The 10,744-nt window shown below is 45.3% G+C and overlaps 1 protein-coding gene across 1 annotated transcript in view; it reads right to left on the bottom strand.

Annotated features, from left to right (window-relative positions):
• LOC125946604 (lactosylceramide 4-alpha-galactosyltransferase-like) overlaps positions 1 to 3,521 on the bottom strand; it is a 43,780-nt gene extending 40,259 nt beyond the window's left edge. Inside the window, exon 1 of the mRNA XM_049670106.1 lies at positions 3,241 to 3,521. The gene's annotated coding sequence lies outside the window, so the exon portion shown is untranslated. The remainder of the gene's footprint in view (positions 1 to 3,240) is intronic.
• Positions 3,522 to 10,744: the final 7,223 nt, after the last annotated feature.

Here is a 10,744-nt window from a genome sequence, read left to right as displayed (position 1 = left end):
TGTCTAGGAAGACAATGGAGCCTGTCATATTGAACAGGTTAACGAAATATGTGGAGGACAATGACATCCTACCGTATAATCTGATTGGTTTCAGACCGGGCTTGTCCACACAAGATGCCATGTTGTTAATCAAACATAAATTGCTTTTAGCCAGTCCAAAGCACACTAGAGCTCTCTTGGGGTTGGATGTCGAAAAAGCTTTTGACAAAATTAAGCATAGAGCAATACTTGAGGTCATTTCTGAACTGGGATTAGGCAGAAAACTATATGAAGTGGTTAAAGCCTTTCTGACCATCGCTCAGCACACCTTAGATTCGGGGACATTAAATCAAAGAAGATAGATCTCGGTGACAGAGGTACGCCACAAGGGTCGGTCTTGTCACCTATGCTTTCAACCTGGCGATGTCAAAAGTGGCAAAGGGATTGAAAGGGATAGAGGGCATTAACTTTACCATTTATGCAGACGATGTGACAATATGGAACGCTGAAGGAAGTATAGGACAGGCGGAAAGCAGACTTCAGGAGAGCATTTATGAGGTAGAGTCCATTTTAGAAGACATGGGACTGAAATGCTCTGCTGAGAAGTCTGAACTCCTAGTACTCAGTAACAGGAAAAGGGGTAGAAAACCGAGGGGATATGTTCCCGAGGAAGAACCCAGGTTAGTACTAACCACGAAGGCAGGCAAAACTATTAAGCAAGTCGAATCCATTAGAGTCTTAGGGTTATTCCTGGAGGCAAACGGGGCAAACGGAAAAACAATACAAACATCACAAGCAAGACTGAGGAGGTAATAAGACTACTAAGGAGAATCACTAACAGACACAGAGGGTTGGGAGAGGAGAGCGCCATGAGGCTGGTCCATGCTTTCGCCTTGTGTCACTTCTCATATGTAGCAGGAATGCTTAGATGGACGCAGGCAGAACTAAAGAAGTTGAACAGATTAATTAAAAGGCTTGTCAAAACAACAGTGGGATTGCCGGTTAGCACACCGGATGATAAATTAATGAAACTAGGGCTCCACAACACAATAGCCGAAATAATTGAAGCTCAGCAAATTGCCCACAGAGAGAGGCTTTCCGAAACAAGGTCAGGTAGAGCAATACTCGAAGAGCTAAGGTGGTATCCAAGCGAATCAGAAAATTCGGAAGACACAGTAGAACTAAAATATAGCGTAAGAGAGATCATCAAGACGACTCCTTTTCCCAGAAATATGCACCCGGTGCACAACCTGGAAAGAAGAAAGGCAAGGGCCAAAGCTCTCCTGCAGGAGATAGAACAGGACAGAGAACATGCGGCTTTTGTAGATGCTGCATGGATCAGAGGAAAGAAAGCCTTTACGGCAGTAGTAGTAGATGCAGATGGACTCACTCGGGATGCTATTACAATCATGACTAAAGAAGCGACAGTGGCAGAACAAGTAGCGATAGCATTGGCTTTAAGGAATAATAAGTGGACGCGAATTTACAGTGACTCTAAGATGGCTATTAGACATTTTACCAAAGGCTTTGTAACCAAAAGGGCTGCCCAGCTGATCGGTGAGATGGACAGCCAAGGGATCGAAATCCGCTGGTTTCCTGCACACATGGGGTCTGTCGATCCATCTCGGAGGAATTTGAACGAGGTGGCTAACGCAGCTGCACGAGGACTTACTATCCGTGCACTACGCGACCAGGACCCCAATAATATGCTGGAGGAGAACAGGGACCGATTACTTACATATAATGAAGTCACGAAGCATTATTACATGAACAGAAGGGAATTCCCAGTGCCACATGCTAAGCTCAATAGAGCTCAAGCGGTGACTCTGAGATTGTTACAGACAAGAACTTACCCTAGTCCAAACTTTATTAACAAGCTATATCCAGAAAGAGAGGGTACCAATCAATTGCGAGAAGTGTAATGGCATCATTACTCTGGATCATATGCTTTGGCAATGTCCTGTGGCTTTCACAGACTGCGACAAGGAAAGAGACTGGTGGCGGCGAGTGCTTCACAGTGGAGTGCTTTTAGATCAAGTACAGGCCGTCCAGAAGGCCCACGACACGGCGGTAAGGTTAAACCTTACTGTCCCGACGTGGGAGCCGCCTGCGTCATCCTAAGGGTTGATCTTCAGGACCCGAATAAAGTTTATCATACCATACCATACTCCCTACCATCCCTCCGGAGCGTTGTGCGTGACTTGAAGACTGCGCACTTCCTTCCCGCTTCCAGCCCTTGCGTGCGCGAGCCGCGATTGGAGTAAATGGCCAAGATAAACGCACTCTTTCTCAGAGTCTTAAAGGTGACAGCCAATCACGAATGGACTGAGATAAAGGCATGGACATTTTCATGTTTTCGACACGGTAGCTAGCTGTGATAGCTTCTTTGGGCTTTTCCATGTGCCCGTCTCTACGCCGGGGTACAAAAGTGCAGTCATGGCGACGACAAATTAAGTGAAGTTTTATATACGGGGTGATCATTTTTTAAGTTTTACGGAATTTTTAAAAATCGCCTGTCGCAGATAGCATAATTCTTGTCCTTGAGCTGGATTATTCGAAAAGGCGGACATCACTAGCACGAGAAAGCGAAGCACATAATTAATTATTTAAAAATTCGCTGATTATTCTATTAATTAATTACTTTGCGGCACATTACTTTAGACCTTGCGCTCTAACAAGCTAGTAAATGCAAATATTATTGCTGTATTTTAAAAATTTTCATGTGCGAACCAATTAAAAACACAGCGTAGCTTACATTAAATGCACAAAAAAGCGTGACTGCATTTTCATGTACCACTCTATTACACTTTATTATAAAACTTTGTTTTTTATTGTTTTTTTTAAGGATGTATGCTATTTTTATTATGTATAGTTGGGCATGCCACTGCCATGTAAGAGACCTTGGGCCTTCGTCAAGGTGCTGCGACAGCTTTTTGCCCAGGTGTCCCTCCAGTTATTTGTTCTGGTAAATAAAAATTGATTGACTGATTGATTGATCAGACGACCTTCCCTTCGAGAGCGTTCCCAAGCATTCTACCGCAGCCGCCACGTTGTTTCGACAGCAAAGTAGCCTGCATCGCTCTTGTTTACTTCGATGCCGTCTTTGTCAGCTGTATAAGAATTGGTGAGAGATTTAACATGGCTCCGGTAACTATGCGAGCACCTGACGCTGTCTGTGACAGCGATGAGCTGGCACATAACAAAGAAAAAAAAAACGAAAAAAAAAAACCGAGAGGAAGCTAAAGCAAGCAGGCGACTAACCTGCACGTTTTCGTTTGAAATGCCATGAGGAATTCGTCCAACTGCGTTCACTTGCAATGAAGTAACAAGCGAGCGCGCCCAGTATCAGCGGCAGGACCAGATATGGTCTCCATAGCCTGAAAAGCAAAACATAAGCGGCAAAATATTACCTCTTCAACAAGAACGAAATGCGAAAGGTTATAGGTTTGAAGCAATTTAATTTCGAAGAATCGCAAGCGGCAATAGTGGGCAAATGCTGCTAACCACACCGCCGAGCAAACTCGAAACATCGAACGCAAGCGACAACGGCGGACTTGGTCCACCGTTGTCGACATACTCATAGACGTGCCGACACGACCATGAGGGCTTCTGTAGCCGAGGCTCGAAAGTTGCACGAAAGGGAAGGGAAGGACAAGTAGTACGAAAGGGAAGGAAAAGTAGTAGGAAAGGAAAGGAAACGTAGTTGGTCAGGTACACACACGACAAGCTTCGCTTACCCCCAGGGGAAGGGCTGGCGAATTTTTTATAACAGGATTACTTACCATAAATGCTTGTCTAACTCTTCATTTTTTCTACCGTTGAACATGAAAAGCGGTGTTTCAGGCTGACAGCTGTCATTCTTCTTGACGTTAAAGGATCATTTTTATAATGTCTTACATGGAGCTTACATTGGTTCTCTACAAGAAAAATAGAATTTTATCTATCATGGAAGGGGTCAAGGAAGGAGACACAATCTCTCTAATGCTATCCCCTGCTTGCTTAGAATAAGTATTCAATCTCTTAGACTGGGAGGGCTTAGGAGTGACGATCAACGGCGAATATCTCAGCAACCTTCGGTTTGCAGATGACATTGTCCTATTGAGCAACAATGGGGACGAATTACAGCAAATTATTGAGGGCCTCAACCGAGAAAGTGTAAGAGTGGGGTTGAAGATTAATATGCAGAAGGATAAACATAATGTTCAATAGCCTGGCAAGGGAACAAAAATTCAGGATCGCCAGTCAGCCCCTAGAGTCTGTAAAGGAGTACGTTTATCTAGGTCAGTTGCTCACAGGGGATCCTGATCGTGAGAAGGAAATTTACAGAAGAATAAAATCAGGTTGAAGTGCATACGGCCGGCATTGTCAAATCCTGACTGGGAGCATACAGCTGTCATTGAAAAGAAAAGTGTACAGTCATTGCATTCTACCGGTGCTAACATGTAGGGCAGAAACTTGGAGGTTAACAAAGAAGCTCGAAAAGAAGTTAAGGACTGCACAAAGAGCGATGGAACGAAAAATGTTAGGCCTAACATTAAGAGACAGGAAGAGAGCAGTGTGGATCAGAGAGCAAACGGGGATAGCTGATATTCCAATTGACATTAAGAGAAAAAAAATGAAGGTGGGCAGACCATGTAATGCGTAGGATGGATAACCGGTGGACCATTAGAGTTATAGAATGGATACCAAGAGAAGGGAAGCGCAGTCGAGGACGGCAGAAAACTCGGTGGAGTGATGAAGTTTGGAAATTTGCAGGCGCAAGTTGGAATCAGCTAGCGCAAGGCAGGGGTAACTGGAGATCGTAGGGAGAGGCATTCGTCCTGCAGTTGACATAAAGGTAGGCTGCTGCTGCTGATGATGATCACGATCATGATGATGCCATGGGGCTATTCTCGATGCTTTTGAGAACTACAGCACTGGAGGTCATCTATAACATCGGATAGCCTCCTACCCGGGATACAGGACTCTATTTATGAGCACTCCTGATGGAGACCCAGTAGGCCACTATGTCTCGCGCGGTGTTCCACAAGGTGGAATCATTAGTCCAACGCTATTCAATAGCACCATTTTACGTATGAATAATGAGTTACCGCGCTGCGCTTCAATATAGATGACATAGGAATATGGACGTCACGGGGGGGGGGGGGGGGGGGTATTCTGTAAGAGTGCACCTAGTGGACTGTCCACTTTGTCTGTCGCCATTGGCTGCCGCTTCACGAGCGCGAAGGTGCCAGTCAGTCTCCTTCGCGCTCGTGAAGCGGGAGCCAATGGCGACAGCCGAAGTGGACAGTCCACTAGGTCGACTCTTACAGAATACCCCCCCCCCTCCCCCCCGCCCATGTGGGACGTGCCAGCACCTAAAGGCGAGGGTCCTGAATGCTGTCTGTTGCATATCTACTTATCTGTGACGCCTAGGGCTCCTGCTGTCCACCGAAAAGACCTTTAGCGAACATAAACTTCGGGGACGATTACAGAGGCTCATCCACGCCCAGCTAGAATCTATCTGGCTGAACAGCTGCTCCCTGTCCACCTCAGACAAATCACCAGGCACAAGCGTCATCACCTACGCAACATTCTTCATACACGACCGAACTCAAGTTTCTGCAATAGTGTCCCAACAGCAACCACTACCATCTTGTTAGTCGACTTTCCTAATTCCAAGCACTCCACTTTGAACTATGGCGCATCCACAGGTTGTCCTGTCTGTACCCAGAACGGGAACATTCCTTTCCCGCCTCCGTCGCTACAACCAAAAATTCTGCCTCCTTCAATAACGCACCTAATAATTTATTGTAAAACCACTCATCTCTGCAATGCCCTTGGGCCCTGATAGTATGTAAACAAATAAATAAATAAGAAAGAAATAAAGAAGGCCCACAGCCGCTCTCAAACAACTCACTTTGTCTTACTATAACGAGAAATACTCTGACAGTTGTGCTGTTTTTGTAGACGTCACTACCAAACAAGTTCCTGCAACATCAGCAGTCGTGATGCCTACAAGTGGTTTAAGCTGATACTTCAAGATCACTCACGAATGATCTGCATTAAAGTACCGCAGCAGCAGACGATATTTTCAGCTTCGAAGTCAGCTCTGCAAAGAGTTGAACATCCATTGAAGACAGGAGGGAACGAGCAAGAAAGCACACGAAGAAAGCCCCGTCATAGTGTTCCAGTGGATACCCAGCCATTGTGAATTCTTTGGCAATTGGTTGGCAGATACAGAAGCAAAGCTTGCGCATACCGGCGCCAACTCAGTAATTATTATCTTCTCCAGACCAGAGTTGCGGAGAATGATTCCGGAATTATTCTACATTTTCAAATACCCGAAATGGAATGGTGGCACCAGCTTGGAAGATGGAATGGGAATGGAATGAGAGACCGAGATTCCGGAATGGAGTTGGAATGGAATGGGCATATAGAACCGGAGCGATAAATGTTGATCTTAAGCGAAACTACAAAACAAGGTAATTTTGCTAATCAGACTAAGCTATACTTGGTCCACTTATTACATTTATCAATTTTTACTCAATAAGCTAGGCTTTTTCTACCCGCCACGAAATTTATAAACAACACGGTATTCTACCTCTTCTTTACTTCTGAAAACTCGGAAGCTTTTCTTCGTTAAACTGGTGAGCTTAATTTAGAGACATCAACTTTTAGTTAGAATTAGCTCCCTAACTTTTTGTTAAGGAATTAAGTTAGATAACTCCTTAGTTTTCGTGAAGTTCTTAACATTTAGTGAAGGAGTTAAGTTGCCAAGAATTATTTGATTTAGCATGATTATACTTGGCCTACGACAAAGGAGCAGGTCAAGAACGGCCACGTCGCAAACGGTAGCACACTGCGCGATTCCACAGTGATTCGGAAAGCGCGCCTTGTTCGTTCGCTCACTGTCAAGCATCTAGAAGGCGCAATAACAGGCGTCCATGAAGCTGTGCTGGAACATGGTACCCGTCAATACGTCAGTAAATGTGAAACAAGTAAATGTGAAACAAATATGAAGAAAGCGTTTTATTTACTGGAATTGGAGGAACTGAATGCACCGGCTCAGCCACTCCAGGAGTGGGAATGGTCCAACTCTCCCCATTCTGAGGAGTTAAAATGAGTGGAATTACGGGAATCTCCACTTTCCGGAATAGAGTGAGAATGGAATGGAGTGCTCCACTCCGCAACACTGCTCCAGACACTATTTTACGCCACTTCTCTCTTCTGCAATACGGAAAGCCTACAGTTTACTGTGGGCCTATCCCAACTGTCGACAAGATCTCTTTTTACGCTTGACCCAGACTTAAGATTCAGGATTCCACCCAAAGCAAAGCGAAGCCATACGACTTTACTACACAGGCTGAGGCTTCGGGGCAGCGTTCACACGACGTTATCTTCGTAAGATAGGCCCAGAAAGTGACCCCTACTGTGAATAATGTGATACTTCAGAGACAATATCGCGTATCCTCTGCGACTACCCTGGTTACCACAAATAACGGCAGACACTTAAGGTCCTATTGTCTGGTTTGGATGAATACCCTCTTTCAGAGCAGTAGATCCTAGGTCCATGGAACAGCTACGAAGAGCGCTCTTGGCATTTCTGACAGAACGCGGCCTCACCTCAAGGCTGTAGGACTTAATGACGGACGCCTGCGCATTGGGACGGGGTTGAGGTGTGTGCGCAGAATTTCTTTGCATATCGCACGCGTACTTATTTCACTGTGTACACAATCATCGTCAACCGCTCTCCTCCTCTCTGCTTTTCCTTCCCCTTCTCCCTACGCAGAGTAGCAGGCCAGAGACAAAGCTCCTCCGACCGACCGCTCTGCTTTTCCCACATTAAAATCCTCTCTTTCGCTCTCTCTATCCACTAAAGCGTCTTTTAAAAACATGTTTGCTTTCACGTCCGTCACGTAAGACAATGAATGGCTAATACCCCCTTAAGCAATGGCTCATACCCCCGAAAACGCGGCGTCCCCATTACGAGGACAGAAGAGAAGTGAAATTCTACGCTGGAATGATTAGCGGCAACGCAGCCAGCTGTGGAAGCAGACGACGACGGCGAACGCGGGAGCAGTGGCACGAGCGCGTACCGAGCACGAGCACGAGCAAACGAGCCAGCTGCAGAAGAAGACGACGACGCTCGAGCCAATGCTAATGATGATAGTTTTCTGTGGACAGGCGATTTCGCCTAGCCGTATAAAGCTTCGCTTTATAAAAGAAGAAAAAGGAAAATGTTGTATTGTGCAATCCCGAAGAGAACAGAACCGTTATTTAGCACATCTGTAGCGGTACAGTATTGGTGGCTATACATATAAACCGATTCCTCTTGTGTTGTCTCCGGCGGCGCGAGTGCCGGCATGGGTCAGACGACTGACGTCCTCCTCTGCCGCCGGAGCTGTAGGGAGAGGGCAGCAGTAGATTCGGAAGGGTGACCTTGCCGAGCGCTCAGCCAGAACACCCAAGCCTTCAGACGCCGCAAAGGTCTCGCGCCACAGCACGTACGTCTTCAAAGAGCTATAGTTGGCGTTCGGCGACGATAGCACGTGGCCTTTGCACCGGCGCCTTTGTGTCTGCGGTGAAAGTACGACCAACACCAACAACGAAAACAGGCAAAAGAGACAAAGAAAGCTATTCATTTAAGCAGCTGCAGCGCCAATTCATATGCAAAACTTTCGGGGCGGATATGTCGAAACCGATAAAATTCTCAGTATTCCTGCTTAGCAGATATGACTTGACTGCTTCTCGGTTTGAATTCCGGAACTTCAACGAGCGAAATACTTTTATAAAGTTTATCAGCGGGTATTTTTACATGCCCACATGGAGATCTTAATTTTTCATGCAAGTAATGCCCGCCTCTTCACATATCCACCTGAACAGGTCGAATTGCTAATATTGGAAAAAAATTAAATTAGAAAAACGAACGAAATGAAATCAAAATGAAATGCGCTAAATGAAAACAATGTCTAAGCGAAAATGAAAACACTCTATCGGCCCCTACCATGTATATGCGCTCGCTCACGTGAAATCGCTCACAGCGAATGTGTCTGATTACAGCATTGAGATGTCGTTAATGGCGGTTGCACAGACAGCATACAACACGAATACACGTCACATCGTATATTCTCGAAGTAATTAAATTTCTCACGGAAAAAAAAAAGAGAAGAAAAAAAACGACTCGGCGGACCTCATTGCGACGCCCACAGACAGTTGTCGTGCATTGTATTTTGTGACGAGACATTGTCTGTCAAACGGTTGCTCTTTACCGCGAATCATTCATTATTTTGGCTGTTACGAATTTCCCTCGTTTGCAAGGCATTCACATAAATGTCCAGGAGGGCGCGCGCGTGCTGCTTCAATTGAGCGCCGGCAGCAACACAATGTAGAGCACGCCTCGTTATCCCTCATACAACCTCAGCAGGGGGCTCCCGGAAGATGGCGCGGATATATATATATATACTCGCACGAGCAGGCAAGGTCAACATTTGTCACCGCCCCGTTTCAAAGTGGATGTCAATAAATCACCATCATCATCAGCAGCAGCAGCACCTCTGAGTCCGAGGGCCTTGATAACTTCTGGGTGTACGAACCAGACACAAACGCGAAACCTAGAACGTTGCTCCGCCTGCGCGGAGTTGTAATCCGTTAATTCCTGAAGTCATGTCGCAATGGTCAGATAATCTAACACACTACATGATAGATTGACACGTTTGGACTAATACTTATAGCAGACATAGTGATCTGTTTTATCACATTTAGTGTTGCGTATCGACCTCCCTGTGGCTATTTCAGGAACGATTTCCTTACAGCCAACGTTTTGAGTGAAAGAAAAGTACAAGTTTAGTGCATTCGTGATGATAAGCATTAGCAAAATGCGTGCATTAGCGAAGCCGGTTGCTTTTCTCAGGCGCTTCTCAGACACAGAACTGCACGAGACCGCTGACCCAGGAAACGCAGTTACATTTATCTGCGCTTCCTGTTGCGTATACAGAAATTTAAATCATGCACACAAGCTCGCATAGAATGACGGAAAGTACTGCTGATATGTTTTCCCGGTGGATGCGTCCAGCGATAACGTCTAGCGAATACGCTAATGAGCATATTGCAACCAGCTTGGGCTGTACCGCACGAAGGGTCAAACACGTTCAGTAGAAATGCATTATAGATACATAGACCATTTAATCTTCCTTGCCAAAGATTTCTGATTTATGATTTGCCAACCGCATGTTGTTGCACGGATCAGTACATTTTTTTTCTCTTTTTTCCCCTCTTTTTGCGAACCGCCAGAGAGTTTTCTCTGGCAAATCATTCAGCAACCAACACGTGTCACATCGACGAGTAGCACAATTCTCGATCTAACGTGCGTCAGTGAAAACATCCTGTTGAAAGCATATCATGGGAAGTAATCGACGGCATTTCGGATAACAAGGCAATAAAATGTTGTCTGTCAGCTGCCGTCGCAAGTACGCTTAGAAAAATTTATCACACGAATATATGATTGAAAAAACGCAGATGATGTCACTATTCTTGACTTTTGTATGATCACTTCTCCCCATTTTTTTTTTTTTGCCTCTTTCATGATAGCTCTGTGACAGCAGCCGAATTATTGTTGAAATTTACACCTATGAATGTCATTGTTTATCAAACTTTGTACCGATGAAAAAAAAAGAGAGAGAGAAAGAAAGAAAGTGCGCAAATGAAACCCTTGGAATCCTAAGGGGCGGGGGTGTATAATACATATGAAACGTAAATTGTCAAGGCTGAGGATACTTAAGAATAA

Source organism: Dermacentor silvarum, chromosome 7, assembly GCF_013339745.2.
Source record: "Dermacentor silvarum isolate Dsil-2018 chromosome 7, BIME_Dsil_1.4, whole genome shotgun sequence".
NCBI lineage: Eukaryota > Metazoa > Arthropoda > Arachnida > Ixodida > Ixodidae > Dermacentor > Dermacentor silvarum.
This window is presented reverse-complemented; position numbering and strand designations above follow the sequence as displayed.